At 44.4% G+C, this 21,257-nt stretch overlaps 2 pseudogenes across 1 annotated transcript; both read right to left on the bottom strand.

Moving 5' to 3' along the window:
- Nucleotides 1-9,813: 9,813 nt before the first annotated feature.
- LOC126938361 (leucine-rich repeat-containing protein 37A3-like) lies at nt 9,814-10,728 on the bottom strand (annotated as a pseudogene). Its single transcript, XR_007720062.1, has one exon. The product of XR_007720062.1 is annotated as a leucine-rich repeat-containing protein 37A3-like (transcript).
- Nucleotides 10,729-10,753: 25 nt separating this feature from the next.
- LOC126938349 (leucine-rich repeat-containing protein 37B-like) lies at nt 10,754-12,256 on the bottom strand (annotated as a pseudogene).
- Between the last annotated feature and the right edge of the window lie 9,001 nt (nt 12,257-21,257).

The raw sequence follows: 21,257 nt of genomic DNA, 5'->3' as shown, positions 1-21,257 counted from the left end.
CAGGTGTGCGCCACCACGCCTGGCTCATTTTTGTATTTTTTGTAGAGATGGAGTTTCACCATGTACTCCAGGCTGGGCTCGAACTCCTGAGCTCAAGCAACCCTCTCTCCTTGGCCTCCCAAAGTGCTAGGATTACAGGCATGAGCCCAAAGTTTTGTTATTCTTTTCCTGCCCCCAACTTTTGATTTTAAACATTTTCTTTTTTTCCTTTAAGCCTTAGGATGGCTGGGAAGCATTTTCAAATGGTGTAATGAACACCTGTATAACTTTCATCTGGAATCAACAGTAGCTAATACTTTGTCACATTTGCTTTCCATGTGTGTATGTCTATACATTTTCTGGACAAACCATTTGAGAGTCAGTTGCAGACATAATGACCCTTCACCATTAAAGACTTTGGTGTGCAGCCCCCAAGAACCAAGGCATTCTCCTACATAACCAGAATACTATCATCACCCAATGGAACTTAATATTATCATTGTCTACTGTGCAGTCCATATACACATTTTCACAATTGTCCCAATCATAACATGGCTTAAAAAATTCAGAATCCAGTCAAACATCAGTTATTGCATTTAGCGTTCATGATTTTTTTTTTTTTTTTTTGTAGAAAGACCTTTAATACTTCTGTTTACAAAATTAAGGCATACATTTCAGTTTGCCCTGAACTGTGCCTAAGGCTTTGTGCTCATCTCTGCCAGGGTGTCTGTGCCCCTCATGTGCTGCTGATGAGGATGCAGAGCAGAGTCTGGGGTCCGGAGGCCTCGCAGGGCCTCAGGGGAAGGGGAATGTGAATGTGGCCCAGCCCAGAGGACCCTCCATTTCATCGATTTTGGATTGGGCGACAGAGGAAGCAGATGTCGGGGCTGTGGACCTGCTGGTCTGGGCAGGGGTCTGGGGACCCTGGGGCTGCCTGCCACGGTCTAGAGGAGGAGGCTGGGGCCACTTCCTACAGGTGGCAGCGGCTCAGAAGGGGAGGCCTGGCCACCAGGGGCTTGAACATTCGCTCACTGGAGACTTTGTGCTTGGCCCTCAGCAGCATGGCTGGGGCTGTGGTCCCGTGTGAGGTGTGCTGGGGGGTGTGTAGGTGGCTGGTGGTGACTGTTTGTGCCAGAGTGACACAGGCTTCCGTGGGCCTGGCTGGGGACAGTTAAAAAGCTGAAAAGGTACTTGGCTTTGTGAGGGCAAGGCTTGGGAGGCGGGGCCCTGCAGGAGACACCCCACAGGGACGCTCGATCCAAGCCTATTAAGGCCGTGGAACTCGAGGGTAGGCAGTGGGCTGGGCCCCCATGGGGTCAGAACGGAGGTGAGGGCTGCCCTGGAGGAACAATACCCTAGTATTGCTCTACCTTAGTCAGCTGGGCAGCCCAAGTGTGGGACCCTGCTCAGGGAGTACCTCAAGGGCCTGGGCCTGGGTGGCACCGGCAGGCTTGGACACCGCCCTGGCAGCAAGGGCCCCGTGGAAGGCAGGACACCCGGCAGGGGGTGCCACCCAGTGTGGATGGAGCGGCAGGGCGGGGGCACCGGTAAGTCACTGGGCAGAGGCACGAGCACGTCCATGTAGCTGAGCAGGAAGAAGTCTGACTGGCCATCCAGCACGCCCTCCTACGAGTTCTCGTCAATGTGCTTTAAGTTAGCAATTTTTTCTTTTTTTTTTTTTTTTTTTTTTTTTGAGACGGAGTCTTGCTCTGTCGCCCAGGCTGGAGTGCAGTGGCTGGATCTCAGCTCACTGCAAGCTCCGCCTCCCAGGTTTACGCCATTCTCCTGCCTCAGCCTCCCGAGTAGCTGGGACTACAGGCGCCCGCCAACCCGCCCGGCTAGTTTTTTTGCATTTTTTAGTAGAGACGGGGTTTCACCGTGTTAGCGAGGATGGTCTCGATCTCCTGACCTTGTGATCCGCCCGTCTCGGCCTCCCAAAGTGCTGGGATTACAGGCTTGAGCCACCGCGCCCGGCCTTACCTGAGAAATCTTTAAGAACCTGTTGTTTAATCCAAAGTAGAAAAGATTCACTCTCTATGTCTTCTCCCAGAAATTGTGTAGTTACATCATTTAGGTCTCTGATCCATTTTGAGTTAATTTACATATACGGTGTGAGTTTTTTTTTTTTAAATTTTATTTTTACTTCTTGGAGAAACGAGATCTCATTACGTTGCCCAGGCTGGTTTCAAACTCCTGGCCTCAAGTGATCCCCCTGCCTCATTCTCCCAGAGTGCTGGGATTACAGGCATGAGGCACCATGCCTGCCCTTCTTTGTAGATATAGCTATGGACATATATCTATATCTTCACCAAGTGTGGTGGCGCATGCCTGTAGCCCCAGCACTCTGGGAGAATGAGGCAGGAGGATCGCTTGAACCCAGGAGGTAGAGGTTGCAGTGAGCCAAGATGGCACCACTGCACTCCAGCCTGGGTGACAGAGAAAGACCCTGTCTAAAAAAAAAAAATTTATATATATATGAAAGCAATTTCTTCAGTTACACAGTGATGGGGCCTGTTGTCCCTCCCTCTTTACCTGCATGGTGTAACGTTGTCTGGCTGATGTCTCCGTCTGTAGTCACTCCCTTCCTAAACTATCCTGCACACAGTCATCATATCAACTCCCCAGAAGTGGCCTGCAAAGACCAGCATCTCCTGGGAAATTATTGAAGATGCAAATTCTTGGTCCCACTCTAGACCAATTGAATCAGTAACTACGAGGGCGGAGTCCAGAACTGAGTTCTAAGGCGCCCTCTCAGGGATTGTGATGCAGATCTATCTACAGCACTGCTGCGGTAACACACGGTTCCCCATGATGGCTCCTCAGCTGGGCATTCAAAGCCCAAGAAGATCTGGCTTCAATTTCCTACTCTCTCTCCTTGTACTCTACAGGTACTCGTGGCATTCCTTGAATACCTTCCTGTGTTTTGCCCTTCTCCCATTTTCCTTTTGCAAGCTTAGAATATTTTCCCCAAGATGTCTGTCCGATGTTACACAATGACCCTTCAAAGTCCTATTCAAATGGCATTGTTCTAGTAACATCCTCCTGGGTCCAAATTGAAGTCATTTTCCCCTCTTCTATGCTTCAGAAAAATTTATCCCTCCTAGTTCCCACACTGATTTCTTTTTAATGTAGTTATTTTTCATCCCATTTTTTCTGAGCATAAACTCCTTGCAAGCATGGACTAGGTCTTGCTCATCTGCATTGCCCACCATATTTAAAACTGACACGTGGGCCGGGCGCGGTGGCTCAAGCCTGTAATCCCAGCACTTTGGGAGGCCGAGACGGGCGGATCACGAGGTCAGGAGATCGAGACCATCCTGGCTAACACAGTGAAACCCCGTCTCTACTAAAAAATACAAAAGCTAGCCGGGCGAGGTAGCGGGCGCCTGTAGTCCCAGCTACACGGGAGGCTGAGGCAGGAGAATGGCGTAAACCCGGGAGGCGGAGCTTGCAGTGAGCCAAGATCCAGCCACTGCACTCCAGCCTGGGCGACAGAGCGAGACTCCGTCTCAAAAAAAAAAAAAAAAAAAAAAAAAAAAAAAAAAAAACCTGACACGTGGAAATAAAGCAAATTCAAATATTTGTAAAATAAATGAATAGCTGGTGGAGTGAGTAGAAGGAACATGACTATTTTAAAGGAATTGTAGTTTTATTACTTCATGGCCTCTGCAGCACTTTGGCATCCACTTGTGGGTCTTTACACCCACTTTCCTTAAGCCTTCTACATTTGAAAGAATCTGTTTGCAAAAGAGCATCACTAATGAGCTTAATAAGGATTAATGACATACACACCTCTATGGACAAAGGATAAGAATCATGCTGTCATAGCAATGAACATAGTATCTTCTTGTCTCTAAACAGATAGAAATACTATGCAGGTATTGTTTTCTTGGTAACAGGGCTGGGGAGATAGTTATTTTGTAATTAGCGGAGAGTTGGGGCCATTTCTGACATGCTTACTTAGTGTAAACATTTCTAACTCTACCACTTAACCATCATTTTAAACATCTGTTTTAATATAACAATTCCTGAAATGAAATCCTTAATATCAGTCTATTATCTTGGGAGCTTAATATTCTTGATAATATTATTTATATAATTCAGCTGATTTTCAATATTTAAATGTTAATTTAATTCCGATTAAATTACCAAAAAATTCTGGATTAATGATGTTCAAATGAATGTAGGTAGTCTATGTTTTCTTCTCTGTTAGACAACAATCTGAAGTTAACGTTAATTCCTTTCATCCTCCTAAACCAACCTTTTCAAATCTTTTTTTGTGAAGGTCAGACAGTAAATATTTTAAGGCTTTGTGGGCCACATGCGATCTCTCTCGCATATTTCTCTTTCTTTTCTTTTTCTTTCACAGTCCTTTAAAAATGCAAAAAACATTCTTAACTTAATGGGCTATTAAAAAAATAGACCTTAGATAAGATTTGATCTATTGGCTGTAGATTGAATAGAAGAAGATGGTGTGTAAACCCTTGTAAAACAAGGTTCATATGGGTGTCAGTCACTGCTCAGATCTTATTACCATGTGAAATTTTTTCTCTCTGTATAATTTAAAAATTGAAATTGCATAGGAGGTAGCTAATGCTAGAGATGGGCTGAGACCCTATACAAACTTACAGAATTGCAGAATTTTATTGCTCGAAGAAATCTTAGAGATTATCTAATTTGAACCCCTTATTCATTTTACAGATAATAAGACTAAAAACTCATAAATATGATTAACTAACTTACAAATACCAGAGGGATAGCAGGCCTTCAAATGAATCCTTACGTAATTCAGTCAAATAATTTTCATTGAGAATTCTGGAAAATGAAAAAGTTATTTCTAGATTAAAATGCAAACTACAACAATTTGTTACACAGGACTATCTCCTGCATATGGAAGAAAGCTGGATCATGCTCATTTCAAGATGGTGATATCTGCTCTGCTTTCATTAAAACCTTTTCTTACATTTACCTTTTTGTGTTCATCTCTCTCCACCCCACACACACACACACACACACACACACACACACACACACGCAAGCAGGCACACACAAGCACACCGCTACCCACTCTTCACACCAAATTGTAAATTTCATGCCTCCTCTCTAGATCACAGAATACCTTTCAGAATCCAACTCTGGGTGGCACCAAGATCATCAGAACCTCCATTTCCTCCTCTGTTTTCCCAAATCTTTTCTTTTTTTTTTTTTTTTTTTTTTTTTGAGACGGGGTCTCGCTCTGTCACCCAGTCTGGAGTGCGGTGGCGCGATCTCGTCTCATTGCAAGCTCCACCTCCCGGATTCACGCCATTCTACTGCCTCAGCCTCCCGAGCAGCTGGGACTACAGGCGTCCGCCACCACGCCCGGCTAATTTTTTGTGTGTGTGTGTTTTTAGTAGAGACGGGCTTTCCCCATGTTGGCCAGTGATCCCCATGTTGGCCTCGTGATCCACCCGCCTTGGCCTCTCAAAGTGCTGAGATTACAGGCGTGAGCCACCGCGCCCGGCCATAAATTTTCCCAAATCTTATTATGAAAGCTTCACATGGAACCATGTCAGGGCTGCAAGTGAAGCCATTCAACTTTTTCCCCCATTAAAGAAATTTGACAACTACAATCTGCGTAAAGTGCACATAACATAAATGTTGTTTATATTTAATTTAATTTCTGAGACAGGGTCTCACTCTGTTGCCCACATTGGTCTCAAGCTCCTGGGCTCAAGTGATCCTTCTGTCTCAGCCTCCCAAAGTGTTGCGATTGCAGACATGAGCTACCTCACCTGGCCAAATATTCAGTTTAATAATTATAAAGCAGATACCCATATAACAGCATTACAAAAGATCATTGTTAGCATTCCAGAAGCCCTAGTGTGCCCCTTTCCAATCATATCCCTCTCTCTAACCCTAGTAGGTAACCACTCTCCTAACTTTTGTAATAATTTTCTTGCTTTTAAAATGTAGTTCTGGCCTGGTGTGGTGGCTCATGCCTGTAATCCCAGCACTCTGGAAAGCCAAGGCGCGTGAATCACCTGAGGTCATGAGTTCGAGGCCAGCCTGGACAACATGGTGAAATGCTGTCTCTACTAAAAATATAAAAATTAGCTGGGCATGGTGGTGGGCACCCGTAATTCTAGCTACCTGGGAGACTGAGGCAGGAGAATCCCTTGAACCCGGGAGGTGGAGCTTGTAGTGAGCCAAGATTGCACCATTGCACTCCAACCTGGGTGACAAGAACAAAATTCTGTCCCCAAAAATAAAGTTGTTCTCCTTTCTCAACTTCCCAAGTAGATGGGACTATAGGCACCCACCACCAGGCCTGACTAATTTTTGTATTTTCAGTAGAGGCGGGGTTTTGCCATATTGGACAGGCTGGTCTCAAACTCCTGACCTCAGGTGATCCACCTGCCTTGGCCTCCCAAGGTGCTGGGATTACAGTTGTGAGCCACTGCACCTAGCAAGTGTTTTATTTTTAATTTAGAATTCATGTATGATTTGTCTATATAAGTTGAACTAATGATGTGACACATAAACTGTTGTGGAAAATGTTACTTAGAATGTAAGCATGTTTTCCAAAATCATTTATATGTCTAAACTAATTTCCTCTATAAATCAGTAAGAAAATGATAAAACAATTCAAATGGAAAATGAACAAAGGACAGAAAACTCAGAGAAGAAACACAAATGTTCAATAAACATATCCGATAATTCATGAGTTATCAAAACAATTCAAATTTGGATGGAATCCCTTTTATTCATCCATAACTTCAACAAAAAGTTGGAGAATACCCAGAGGTGAAAGGTGTGGGGAAATGAATGCTGTCATATTTTGCTGCCAATAGAGTAAGTTGGCATAACATTTTTGAGGGCAATTAAAATTTTATATCTACATAGTCTTCACCCCAACAATTCCATTTCTAGATATCTACTCTACAGAAATACTTGCCCATGTTCACAAAGAAGCATGTACAGGGATTTCATTGCAGCAATGCATGTAACAAGAAAACTAAGTATAATCTAAACATTCATCAATGGGGGAATTATTAAATAAACTATGATGCATCCAGACTATGGATGATGCGGGAGTTTAAATGAATGGGGTGACCCTCTAAGTACTGAGAAGGAAAGAAATCATGAAGTGAAAGAATATATCATATGATAAGTGATACACTTATGATATCATATAAGTGATATACTTATCATATGATATCATATAGGTGATACACTATCAAATGATATCATATAAATGATACCATGAAGTAAAAGAATCAAGTTGCAAGATGTTACCACTTATGCAAAGAAAAAAGATTTTAAAAACCACACAACGAATCTATTTTGCTTTATGTAAATATGAATGTAGGCAAATGGGAAAAGTCTGGAAGCATGTACACTAAATGCAGAGTAACATTACCTCAGGGATGAGGGAGTAGGGCACAAGGAGGGTTTTTGTTATACCTGTTATTGCATTTTTATACATTAAAAATAGAATCATGGGCTGGGGGTGGTGGCTCATGCCTGTAATATGAGCACTTTAGGAGGCCAAGGTGGGAGGATCACTTGAGCCCAGGAGTTCAAGACCAGCCTAAGCAGCATAGGAAGACCCTGTCTCTACAAAAAATACAAAATTAGGTGGGTGTAGTGGCTTGCACCTGTGGTCCCAGCTACTTGGGAGGCTGAGGTGGGAGGATCGCTTGTGCCTGGGAGGTGAAGGCTGCAGTGAGCTGTGATTGTGGCACCGCACTCCAGCCTGGGGTACAAAGTAAGATCCTGTCTCTTAAAAAAAAAAAGAAAAAAGAGGAAAAAAAAGAATATAACCATGTATTATTTCTATGATAAAAATAAATTTAAATTGCCTCTTATTTTAAAGAGAGTCTACAAAATTTAATTTTAAAATAACCATAGGATTGCAGTCAACAGGGGAAATATCTTTTCTCAAAGGTACTGACCTCAAAATTCTGGACCAAGAAGGCTCTTACAATGCAGTTAGTTTTTTGTCATATTTGGAGAGAATATACTCACAGTTTCCACTGTATGCTTTCCATCCATTTCCATCAATGTAAGAAATATACTTTCCTTGGAAATTTCTGTGAAGAAACACAGTTTATATCCTTGAATAGGTAGGAAAAGAATGGACAGGAGAAGTAAAAGAATCATGGCAACCTTGTCGGGGATATTCGGTTACAGAAAATAACACCTGCTTTCTCATTTCCGGAGCTATCAGCTTCCCAGTTTGCACAATTCATCAAGAAACAATGCGGGGCCACCGGCACAAATGATGAGGCATCTCCCGGAAGCTTAACTTCCTATCCGTCCCATCTCTTGGACAGACATTCCAGTTAATTACTTTGAATGTTAAGTATTTTATCCAAAAGCACTTATATGTCTAAACAAACTCCTACAAATCAACACAAAAATGGTAAATAATTCAACAGAAAAATGGGCAAAAGCTTATCATTATTAATAAATAAGCAGAAAGAAACCCTGTGCCAGGTAGCACCAAAGCTTTGCCCTCTGCTGAAACATCCTAGGCTTTTTCTTTCCACTCTTATTACAACCGACCTCATTTGGCCCCTTCACACTTTACTCCTACGTTTTGCGAGACCTTTCTATTTTGTCTCCCTGAAATAAGCTTTTCCTTTTGGGCACTCTACATATGGATTCTAAAATAATCCTTTGCATGTCTACACTTGAACATAAAGCAAAAAACAAAATGAAATAAAATAATCCTCCTGTTTTAATCATTCATCTCTCTTGCTTGGAAACTTTCCATGGCTTTCCATACCTCACTGTGTAACTTTCAAACTCCTGTAGCTGATAGTCAAGGTTTTACATAATCATATCTTCACTGCTCCCTCACCTAATTCTTTGCAGCCAAATTGGTCTACTAAATTCCAACCATAGCTGTAGCCATGCCTTTCCTTTTCCTAGACTGTACTCCCATTTTTTTTTTCTATTTAACAAATTATAGCTACTCTTTAAGACTCAAGTAAAGTTTTAGCTTATCCACGTAGCTTTCCCTGATCTGTACACCTCAAGAATCACTGATTCTGATAAATTATAGCACTGATGGTCTGCATTATCTTTTAGTAATTAATTATATATATACCTCCATTTTTATGCCTATTCTCTTTCTTCCCTCCTATCATTTTCATGTTCTGGAGACAGTAGCGTACTTGGCCCTGGGTTTGACACAAAATGAGTGCTACATATAGAAAGCCAGGGACAAAGATGAGTTGTGGACATAACTAAAGGACTGAGTAATCATGTTAACAGCCAACACTCCTACATATGCTAGGCACTGATGAAATGTTTCATATATTCACTCACCTAAATTTCACAGCAATCCTATGAAATGGGAACTAGCATAACCCCCAGTTGAAAGGTGAGGAAATTGAGTCACAGAGCGGAATAACTTGCTCTGGGTCACCAAGCTAATAAACAGCCCTGGGTTCAAACCCAGGCAGCCTGGCTCTGGAATCAACTCTTAACCACTTAGAGCCTCATCACTGAGATCGTGAGAGGGACAGGCTGCTGTAAAGAGGGTGAAGCGAAAATGGGAGGAGAGCAGTGGTTAAGCAATGATGTGATGGGGCTAAATAAAAATGGATGAGAAAATGAGTAAAAGACTGGAGTAAGAGTAAAAGTCTGGAGTAAAAGTAAAAGACTGGAGAAGGGGCCTAACAGTAAAGGAGAATAAAGAGAAGGGAGAGTTGACAAGCAAAGGTGAAAGCAGAAAGTCAGTTGCCCGTATGGCTTGGGAAGATAAAGAAGACCCAGGAAGGCCTCCAGGAAAAGGCTGCCATGTCAGGCAGGACACAGAGGACAATTGGGGAAAGGTGATTCTTACAAGATGGTGAAGGTGCCATTGTAGGTGTTGGGCTCTGGCACAGGCACTTGGCGGAGCCTCTGCTTTGGGCTGAGATTAATACATGACAGTGTCTCATCTCCGCAGGTACAGAGCTCACATATGTTGGTGCTTGCGGAGGCCTTCTGTTCCTCTCGTGCAGTTAAAGCCTTATTTTGGGTGTAACTTTCAGACTGCACCAGTGAATCCTGAGTAGGTTCTAGTTCAGTAGGTGAACCTGTGACTTCAGTCAGGCTTCGATGCAGAGTCTGAACCTGGTCTGGACGAGGAGCTGTAGTCTCCTCCAGGGCTATAGAATGTCCAATCTCTGTAGAAGGTTCTGGAGTGATGGCAAGTCCCAGGTCTGGAGGCTGAGTTGAGGTCTCCTCCGTGGTTGGAGACTGTTTAACCTCTATAGGAAGTTCTGTAGTTATGGTAAGCTTCAGGGCCAGAGGTTGAACTGTGACTTGAGTCAGGTTTGAATGCTGAGCCTGACCCTTGTCGGAAGGTGGAAGTGACACCTCAGGGTGTTTTGGAGGAGGAGCTGTAGTCAGGGCTGTAGAAGGTTCAACCTCTGTCGTGGATTCTGGAGTGATGGTAAACCCTAGGTCCAAAGGTTGAACTGTGGCTTGAGTCAGGTGTGAATGCTGAGTCTGAACCTGGTCTGGATGTGGAAGTGTCACCTGATGGTGCTTTGGAGGAACTAGAGTCTGCTTCAGGGGTGTAGAATGTTCAGCCTCCATAGTGGGTTCTGGAGTGATGGTAAGTCCCAGGTCCAAAGGTTGAACTGTGACACTGGGCAATGTTGAATGCTGAGCTTGATCCTGACCTGGTGTTGGGACTGTCACCTCCTAATGAGCTGGAGGTTGAGCTGCAACCTCCTTAGGTGGCTCTGGAAGCAGAGCTGGGACCATCTGCTGGCTTGAAGGTTCTACCTCCTTAGGGGGGCTCTGGAGCCTGAACTGTGACCTCCTGCTGGGTTGGAGAAGGTTCTGCCTCCTCAGGGGGCTCTGGAATCTGAGGTGGAACCTCCTGCTGAGTTAGAGATGGTTCCACCTCCTGAGGGAACACTGGAGGCAAAGATGGGGTCATCTGCTGGGTCAGAGAGGGTTCTATCACCATAGGGGGGTCTGAAGACTGAGCAGGGACTGCCTGCTGGACTGGAGAGGATTCTACCTCTTTAGTTGGCTCTAAAAACCGAGTTGGGGCCTGCTGTAGGACTGGAGATGGTTCAACCTTCTCAGGTGGCTCTGATGGCTGAGCTGGTATTTGCAGTGGAGGGCTGACCTCTTCAGTGGACTTTGGAGGATGACCTGAGGCTTCCTGCTGGGTTGCAGATGGTTCAACCTCCTTAGGGGGCTCTGGTGGCTCAGCTGGGAACTCTTGCTGGACTGGAGAAGGTTCTGCCTTCCTGGGGGGATCTGGAATCTTAGCTGTGGCCTCTTGCTGGACTGGAGATTCAATCTTTTCAGGAGAATGCAGAGGTGGGGAAGGGAGATCAGGCTGGGCTAGAGAAAAGTCAGCCTGCTCAGTGGGAATAGGAGGGTTGTCCTGCTGGGCTGGAGAAGATTCAATCTCCCCAGAAGACTCAGAAGGCTGAGCTGGCTGCTCCTGCTCACCGGGGGAAAGTTCAGCTCCACATGAAGAACGGGAGGCAGAGTTGGGAACCCCTGTTGGGTTGCAGAAGGTTCCACCTCCTCTGAAGGCTGAATTGGGGCCTAAGATTCTGTCTCGTTGGTAGGCTCTGAAGTTATGGTAACCTCCACATCTGCAGGTTTAACTGTAATGTTGGGCAAGTTATAATGAGCTTGATCCTCACCTGGAGGTTGAACTGTCACCTCATGATTCGGTGGAGTTTGAGCTAGACTCTCCATAGAAGCCTCTGGAGGCAGCCCTGGAGGCTCATCTGAGTTCACTGGAGTTCTGGAGGCAGGCTGCTGGGATACAGTATATCCATACTTGAATATTCATCCTGCAAAGTTTGTTTCTGACTTTGAGGTTTGGATAATTGGTTAGCAAGGCTCCAGTGCTGAGCTAGATCTTTCTTCAGGTTCTTGGGCGAAACAATAAATTTGGTTGGTTTTGAAACCTTACTGTCTAGTGGAACAAGTATTTCATCTGCCTGATGACCTGCAGCCCGATCTAGATCTGCAGTTTGAACCTTACTTTTGAGGTGAGGAGGCTGAACTGGGTCTAGTTCTGATCCCCATCCAGCACTGGAACCACCTCTGGGAGCCTTTCTTGCGGAGTCGGCTTGTCATTTAGATCCTGGTGGGCAGCCGAGAACTGCTCTGGCCCCGGGGGCAGCTTTCCAGCTGAATCTGTGTCCAGGAATGGAACCAAATTTTTCAGTCCATTCCTGGGGCAGGACTCACATCTGGGAGGAAGCAGAGGACCCCAGGTAATCAAAGCCCTCCGGGTCTGCCAGGGGAGTAAGCGCATGGGGAGATTCCCATGCAAGATCAGATGAGCAGGAAGACCAGGGCTCAGTCGGCCCCAGGGGTTACAGGTTAGCTGGAGCGATTGGGTCCTTGTCCCACTCCAGAGGCTGAACTTCCTGGACTAGAAGCCACAAGAGTTGCCACGTGAGGAGGGGCTGTGGGCCCCAGAGACGCAGCCAGGACATGACAGGCGCTGGCGCCTCGCACTGAGCGTGAGCCATTCTGGCAGCCCGGAGAGGCTCGTGCCCCTGATAAGAGTGCGCCCAGCCCAGTCTTTATGACATCTTTATGCCACCTTTATTAGGCTCGGGTCCAGATCTGCTCCATGTCACCGTGGCAATCTTATGTCACAGTCCCGCCCAAGCCCTCCTTCCCCCACACCCTCGCTGGAACACCCCTCCTCTCCCCTCCCCTTAGCGAGGAAGGAGTTGGGCCTCAGACCCGGGTAGTCCCAGGACTCCAGCGGTCTGTTGTGGTACGGTCACCACAACAACAAGGAAGTCACCGTGGGACCCTGCCTCAGGATATTCAGAAGAGCTAGTCCAGTTCTGGCAGCCTGAACTCTTCCTCCTCCAAGGTGAAATTCAAGAATACTCTTCCTTGCAAGGAGAGCAACTGATCTGCAAAATGAGCGCCAGTTAGGGTGGCAGGCAGAACGCACATTATAGTCATTTATTCCAAAATTTGCCATTTTCGCCAAAGTTTCGGTATCTTTTGTTGCATGTTTGATAATTAATTCACCACCCTATTAGGTAGGGGCTGCCAGGGAATAAGCGAGGACTCCAAGTTTTCTGTAGGAGGGGTGTTGGGTGTGGGCAGTTCAGTCTGGGAGAGAAGGCTTTAATCCGAGTGAGGAGTCCTTTGCACTCCCCTGAGAGGAGGCTGAACTGTCATCCTGCCTTGACTTAACACAGCCATTACCCTAGAAGTTACAGCGCCACCCTTCAGAGATCAGCCCTGTGTGCACACATGGAGAAGAGGCTTAGGTTGTTAAAGTCAGCATGTTAAATAATTTCTTGAAAGGTGACTATAACTAGAACCCAGCTGACTTCCCTCACAGCCATTCTTACCTACTTTATTACTGTCTGGCACAATTACCAGCATGTAAACTCGAAGAAGGTGCTTCATCTTATTCCATGCCTAGCATAGGCATAGGGTGCACAGTGATGGTGTTAAAATTGAAAGGGGGCCGGGCACAGTGGCTCACAGAACTGTGATCCCAGAACTTTGGGAGGTCGAGGTGGGCGGATCACTGAGGTCAGAAGTTCAAGGCCAGCCTGACCAATATGGTGAAACTCTGTCTCTACTAAAAATACAAAATTAGCCAGGCATGGTGATGCATGCCTGTAATCCCAGCTACTCGGGAGGCTGAGGCAGGAGAATCGCTTGAACCTGGGAGGTGGAGGCTGCAGTGAGCCTAGATGGCGCCATTGCACTCCGGCCTGGGCAACAAGAGTGAGACTCCGCCTCAAAAAAAAATAAAATAAAATAAAATTGAAGGGATTCCAAGATTCACCTCATTTAGGGATGGATCTATTGTTATCATCGGATTTCTGAAATCAGTGCTGACTTCCTCTCACATTTCACGGGAAGCTAGATTTCTTAAAGCGTGACGTTTTCTTGGTGGGTTTTATTTAAATTGAATTAAAATAATTATTTTACAGGTAAAAACTTCAAAACACTTTGCAACTTTGGGGTGAAAGTTAAATAAAACACTCTAGCCCCAAATTAAATTCTCACTGAAATGAAACTTTTGCTCCTTTGTTAAAAATAAACATTCTATATATAGTAAATAATGACTGTTTTGAGATTAATTTAGAAACTTAATCCCTATTTAAGAGCTTTCATATACAGTCATGCGTTGCTTGCCATGTGAGGAGGAATTTGAGAAATGTGTCATTAGGTGATTTCACCATTGTGCTAACATCACAACATATTAGGTGATATAGCCTACAGCACACCTAGGCTATATGGTATGGCCTATGACTCTTAGGTGACAAACCTGTACTGTATGTTACTGTACTGAATACTGAAGGCAATTGTAACACAATGGCAGGTATTTGTGTATGTAAACATGGAAAAGGTATAGTTAAAATATTGTGTAAAAGATAAAAATGGGAGCCGGGCACAGTGGCTCACGCCTGTAATCCCAAGACTTTGGGACGCCAAGGTGGGTGGATCACCTGAGGTCAGGAGTTTGAGACCAGCCTGGCCAACATGGCAAAAACCAGTCTCTACTAAAAATACAAAAATTAGCTGAGTGTGGTTGTGTGTGCCTATAATCCCAGCTGCTCAGGAGGCTGAGGTAGGAGAATCACTTGAACCTGGGAGGTGGAGGTTGCGGTGAGCTGAGATCACACCACTGCACTCTAGCCTGGGCAACAGAGTGAGACTCTATCTCAGGAAAAAAAAAAAAAAAAAAATATATATATATATATATATATATGTATATATCTCTGTATAGGGATAGCTCCATTATACTCTTATGGAACCATCATCATATATGTGGTCTATTGTTGACCAAAACATCGTTTTGCAGCACATGATTGTAAATAATTGACAGAAAGATCTTCAGCAAAATATTCCACCCAAGATATATGGGAGATATTGAGATCCAAGTAATAAGCCATATTTGAAAGGCATTATAGTTTTTGAAAGCTGTAGCACAATCATTCTTAAGGCCAGTTACTTTTTCCCCACATCTCTGGGATCCCGTTTGAAGGGAGTTCTAAAAAGGTCTGTGTTCAATCAGCCCAGCATCCCTGACTCCTGGGGCCGGGGGAGACTAACCCCTCTGCTGTGTCCACAGCTGCAGTAATGCAGTCCTGAGTTCTGCTCTCCAAACTCCAAATAAGGGGTCAGAGCCAAAGGTCAAGACTTTAGGAAAAGCCCCAGAAATACCCTGCCCTCAAAAAAGCAGTTTCAGAGTTTCACATTTTCCTAAGAATGAAACAAATTATCCTCCACATACTGCTGCTTGTTTTGAATTATGGTTACACTGGCTATGTTATCCAACCCTTGAGGTTTTTTTTTTTTTTTCCCTGGAGACAGAGTCTTGCTCTGTCACCCAGGCTGGAGTGCAGTGGCACGATCTCGGCTCACTACAACCTCCGCCTCCTGGTTGAAGCAATTCTCCTGCCTCAGCTTCCCAAGTAGCTGGCATTACAGGTGCCCGCCACCATACCCAGCTAATTTTTGTATTTTTAGTAGAGACAGGGTTTCACCATGTTGGCCAGGCTGGTCTTGAACTCTTGGCCTCATGATCCACCCGCCTCGGCCTCCCAAAGTCCTGGGATTACAGGCGTGAGCCACCGCACCCGGCCTGTTTGTTTATTTTTTGAGATGGAGTTTTGCTTTTTTTGTGCAGGCTGGAGTGCAACGGTGCGATCTCAGCTCACCACAGCCTCCACTTCAAGCGATTCTCCTGCTTTGGCCTCCTGAGTAGCTGGGATTACAGGCATGTGCCACCGTTTCTCCATGTTGGTTAGGCTGGTCTTGAACTCCTGATCTCAGGTGATCTGTCCGCCTCAACCTCCCAAAGCACTGGCATTACAGGTGTGAGCCACTGCTCCTGGCCCTGTTACCCATGAGTTTTTATCTCCACATACTTGAATTAAACCGTGTAGAGTTCTTCTTCCCATCTGACATCTACAGTCTCTTCACTGGGTCTGTACTCCACAGCTATTTTACCACTTTCTGAAATAAAGTTATCAAGGATCAATTCAGAATCTTTTTCATTCTAAAACTTCCTGCATATGATGGGAGCACCCCACAGTAAGACATTCTTTTGGTTTCTAAAAGCAGAAAATAAGAGCATTTTCCTGGAAATTTCCTCATCTCCTCATCATACACTTCGATTTTCCTTGTTTTCTTTTTTTGTTTGTTTTCTTTTCTCTTTTCTCTTCTCTTCTCTTTTCTCTTCTCTTCTCTTTTCTCTTCTCTTCTCTTCTCTTCTCTTCTCTTCTCTTCTCTTCTCTTCTCTTCTTTACTTTTCTCTCCCTCCCTCCCCTCCTCTCTTCTCTCTGTCACTCAGGCTGGAGTACAGTGGCACTATCATAGCTCACTGCAGCCTGGAATTCCTGGGCTTAAGTGGTCTTCCTGCCTCAGCCTCCAGAGTAGCAGGGACTACACCACTGTGCCCGGCTACTTCTCTTTTTTAGAGACATGGCCCCGCTTTGTTGCCCAGGCTGGTCTCGAACTCCTGACTTGAAGTGATTCTTCTATCTTGGCCTCCCAATGTGCTGAGATTTGAGGTGTGAGTCACCATGTCCGGTCTCACACCTCAGTTTTTAACATATGCATGAAATAGCAATTGTGTTTGGTTCAAAGGACTTTATGATCTTACAGATAGGAACTAAATAATAATAACATAAGAAATAAAAAATGTGGAAACAGAAATGTTCAATCACAGTATGATTAAATGGTAAGGCATCAGGTGGGGGGGGGAGTCAAAGTAAGTTCAAATCCAAAATAGAGACCACTGGGCTAGTAGACACTTCATATTAGAAGCAAAGCTAGGTGTCTATTCCCTGAGAATCAAAATTCCATCAGATACAATGAACAAAGCTTCAGAGAGAGAGAGCATTTGAACATTTTATTGGTAGAAAATATCCCACATACTCTATAGACAATACAACTTCCTTCAAGGCAAACTAGAGCTATAAGGCTTTTGGTCTAAGAACTTTTGAGTGTGTGCAAGGGATACCTTTGCATACTAGGGAGAGGTAAACAACCCACACATTTAGCTTGGTTATTAAATGTTGTCACTCAGACTTGACAGTTGATGACCAAGGAAGTAAGACTAGAAGGGCTGCCCAGGTTGGAAAGCTGAGAGCAATCAGGGCCACCTCTTACAAGCAAATAAAGGTCTGTGGTAACTTCATTAGGATCTGTCAGGCTCTAATCCTTCAGGGCTGTGAAGCAGAAGAGCAACTCTGTTCAGGGACTCTTTGCTAAACATCAGGCTTCCTTTGGACACAGCCTATAACATTTGTACCACTAGGGAATATAAGCAATGCCATTGCTTGTATTGGGAATACAAGCAATAGGGAATACAAGCAATAGGGAATACAAGCAATGCCATTCAAATGCCATTCAAAGCTTCCTTTGGACACAGCCTATAACATTTGTACCACTAGGGAATATAAGCAATGCCATTGCTTGTGTTGGGAATACAAGCAATAGGGAATACAAGCAACGCCATTCAACAGCACGACCACTTCCAACGCTCACAGCAGAGCAGCTGATTATTGTATAAGAATCATATTTGGCCAGTACATCGGTGCCAGAAATGAAAGCTGGAACTGAATTCTCAATTCGGGAAACATCATCTAATAAACTCTTCAGCGGAGTGTTTATTTATTCAGAGAGAAAACAACAATGACAGCGTATTTTGTCTGCTTACCTTGTAAGTACAGTTCTGAGTTTTTACATTTGTCATCTCATTTCGTCTTACAACATCCCCCAGAAGGCTGACTGGATGACTAACCCCAGTGTGCAGATAAAGAGATTGCAGCTTAGAGATATTAAACATCTTCAAATCTCTCTGGCTCTAAGACCTAACACTGCATTTAAAAAATCTGAGAGACAGAGTTAGGACTCAAATCCATGTGTCCAAAGCTTATAATCGCTATGCTGTATGATAGGCATGCAATGAAAGAAGACCTGCCTCAAACATTTTCTGCGTGAACTGAGGCAAGTCCTTTTACATCTATAAACTAGGGGCAATATTTGCTGTCATTTTTTCTACAAATGTCACAAAGAACAAATTTGAGGCTGTTGCTGTGAAAGAATTTAGCAAATGAAAGCATACTAGGGTGTGTTTTAGATATCGATATTTTTATCCAATTAACTTTTCAAAATGAGTTTATTTGCTCATTGCAACTGACGTACTTCAACGACGATTAAGAAAGTTTTACTAGAACCACAATCAACAGCTTCTGAAATGCATCTGACAAAGCCTTCTGAATAGCAAGCTTCTGGGCTGCCTTCCCTTTCATAAGGAACAACAACAGTCTTAAATCCAACCAAAACAAATGCATTTAAGGTGCCTAGCTGAGTGATAATTGCTACATGTTTAAAAAATAAAAATGCATCCACAATTCTTAGCTCATAATCTTCATGATTAAGGGTAGACAGCACAAGGGTATGGTTGAATGGCTCTGTGACAGGTACATCCTGGCAGGGCCCATTTTTACTGCCCCCATCTAGTTGGGAAGTTCCCGAAGTACTAGAAGGGAGATACAAGCCAAGAACCTGGCACAAGCTCACATCACCCAGAGATTTCAAATTCATCAGTTAAGGCTATACTTCTACAGACCCTACCCTCCTATGCATCAAGGGCTGGAATCACTGACCGAAAAAGGTTTGGTTGGCTGGACATGGTGGCCCACGCCTGTAATCCCAGCACTTTGGGAGGCCGAGGCAGGTGGCTGCCAGGAGTTCAAGAACAGCCAGGCCAATGTGGTGAAACCCCATTACTACTAAAAATACAAAAATTAGATGAGTGTGGTGGCGCGTGCCTGTAATCCCAGCTACTTGGGAGTCTGAGGCACAAGAATAGCTTGAACCGGGAGGCGGAGGTTGCAATGAGCTGCTGAGATCATACCACTGCACTCCAACCTGGGCGACAGAGTGAGACTATTCTCAGAAAAAAAAAAAAAAAAACAGAAAGAAAGAAAAAGAAAAAGAGGCCGGGCAGAGTGGCTCACGCCTGTAATCCCAGTACTTTGGGAGGCCAGGATGGACAGTTCACTTGAGGTCAGGAGTTTGAGACCAGCCTGGGCAACATGGTGAAACCCTGTCTCTATTAAAAATACCAAAAAAAAAAAAAAAAAAAAAAAAATTAGCTGGCTGTGGGCAGGAGGCAGGAGAATTGCTTGAACCTGGGAGGTGGAGGTTGCAGTGAGCCGAGATCATACCTGTGCACTCCAGCCTGGGCGACAGAGCAAGACTCAGTCTCAAAAAACCAAAAAAGGTTTGGTACAGATAATCTGGCACCTCCCTGGGCATCATCCATGGGAGCCTACTCCACCCCGTTAGCCTACAGCCCTGCCTCTGACTTCAAACCCTAAACCTGAGGGCCATGAATACTAGAAAAAAATCTCAGTGTCTGTGTCAACTGAGTACCCTTTCTAGGTATCTATATTAGACTCTTTTTCTGCTCAAGCCCTTCTATGAGTGAAAAAAGGACTGAATGGGCCGGGCATAGTGGCTCACACCTGTTATCCCAACACTTTGGGAGGCCAAGGAGGGCGGATCACGAGGTCAGGAGTTCGAGACCAGCCTGACCAACACAATGAAACCCTATCTCTACTAAAAATACAAAAATTAGCCGGGCATGGTGGTGCATGGTGCATGCTTGTAATTCCAGCTACTCAGGAGGCTGAGGTAGGAGAATCACTTGAACCTGGGAGGCAGAGGTTGCAGTGAGCTGAGATCACACCACTGCACTCCAGCCTGGGCGATAGAGCAAGACTCCATCTCAAAAAAAAAAAAAAGGACTGAATGTTTACGTAAAAGTTTTTGTAAATTTTTAGATGATGACCTGACATGGTGGGTGGCTCATGGCTATAACCCAGCACCTTGGGATCCTGAGGCAAGAGGATCACTTGAGGCCAGGAGCTTGAGACCAGGCAGGACAACACAGCAAGACCCCCGTCTCTAGAAAAAATAATTAACCACGTGTGGTGGTGCATGCCTGTAGTCCTGGCTACTCAGGAGGCTGAGGTGGGAGGATCCCTTGAGCCCAGGAGTTTGAGGTTACAGTGAGCTATGATCATGCTACTGCACTCTAGCCTGGGCAACAGAGTGAGGCCCTGTCTCTAAAAAAAAAAAAATAAATAAATAGATAAATAAATAATCTTTAGATGATTTTGTTGGGATAACTGAAGGCTACAAGAGATATGTATTTGAAGGACTATTTTAGTACAAAGCAAGTTCTTAGCCCAAAACTGGAAAAACATTACTTCCTTCTTCCTCCTAAGCTTCTGGCAGGAAGGTCCACTGTGTAATTTTAAATTTAAAGGTTCTGTCAGGTATTGCCTAAGGTGAAAACCTATATTGTAAAACAGAAAAACTCCGCCTAGGACTTCAGTAGCCCAGAGAGGGAAGGGCTTAATATGTGTCTGAAAAGATGAGTTTTAGAAAGTAAGAAAAAAGAGAGAGATCATTCCCACTTCAACTCCTTACCCTCCTCCACCTCCAGTGAAAGCAGACCTTCTTCCACCTTATCCACAGGCTCCTCCACCAAGTCAACACCAGACTCCTGCAATCATAGGATGGCAGCACCACCTCTAAAGCACAGAACTTCAGGCTTTGATTCGAAGTGGCATCATAGCCTCTTCATTTTCCCTTTCTTCAAGGTCAGAAAACTCCTGATGCTGTTAGGAGTTTTAGTGTAAGTTCCCTCTGAGGATATTAATGTAGGCTTCAAACTGTTTTGTTCCGAGAAATACAAATTAAACTCCAGTCATTCAAGCTAACAGTTGAGGTGTTCTATGGCTTCAAAATCAAGTAAGATTTGCAAGTGAATTGCTAAATACAGACAACCATTTTTTATTATATGCCACACAAACAGTGGAGGAAATTATGGATACCACCATCCAAGTGATTGAGATTATTAATTTTAGGTAGCAGGCCAATTCAGACATGTTCACTCATCCTCAATGGCAGGAGGCCTCTCACATCTCCTCCCTATAACCCATTTCAGTACTTCTGTCTACAGTATAGAATTTCAGTCTTGAAAGGAGGGTGTGGTTATGGAAAGAAAATCTACAAGGTTTACCCTGATGATCCTTTCTGACATCCATTGAAACCAAAGTAGTAATTTGCCAGTTCTTGGCATCAGGAGCTAATGTTTAGGGCAAGAGCCTGATGTTGAACTGCCTTATGTCTGGTGCCAAGACGAGCATTAAAGTCACAAGATTTCACATAAATATCACAGCCGGCCAGAGATTTTGATACACCTGAGATTTATCAGTACCAACCGTGCAAAGAAAAGA

The sequence above is a fragment of the Macaca thibetana genome, chromosome 16, assembly GCF_024542745.1.
Source record: "Macaca thibetana thibetana isolate TM-01 chromosome 16, ASM2454274v1, whole genome shotgun sequence".
NCBI classification, from domain to species: Eukaryota; Metazoa; Chordata; class Mammalia; order Primates; family Cercopithecidae; genus Macaca; species Macaca thibetana.
This window is presented reverse-complemented; position numbering and strand designations above follow the sequence as displayed.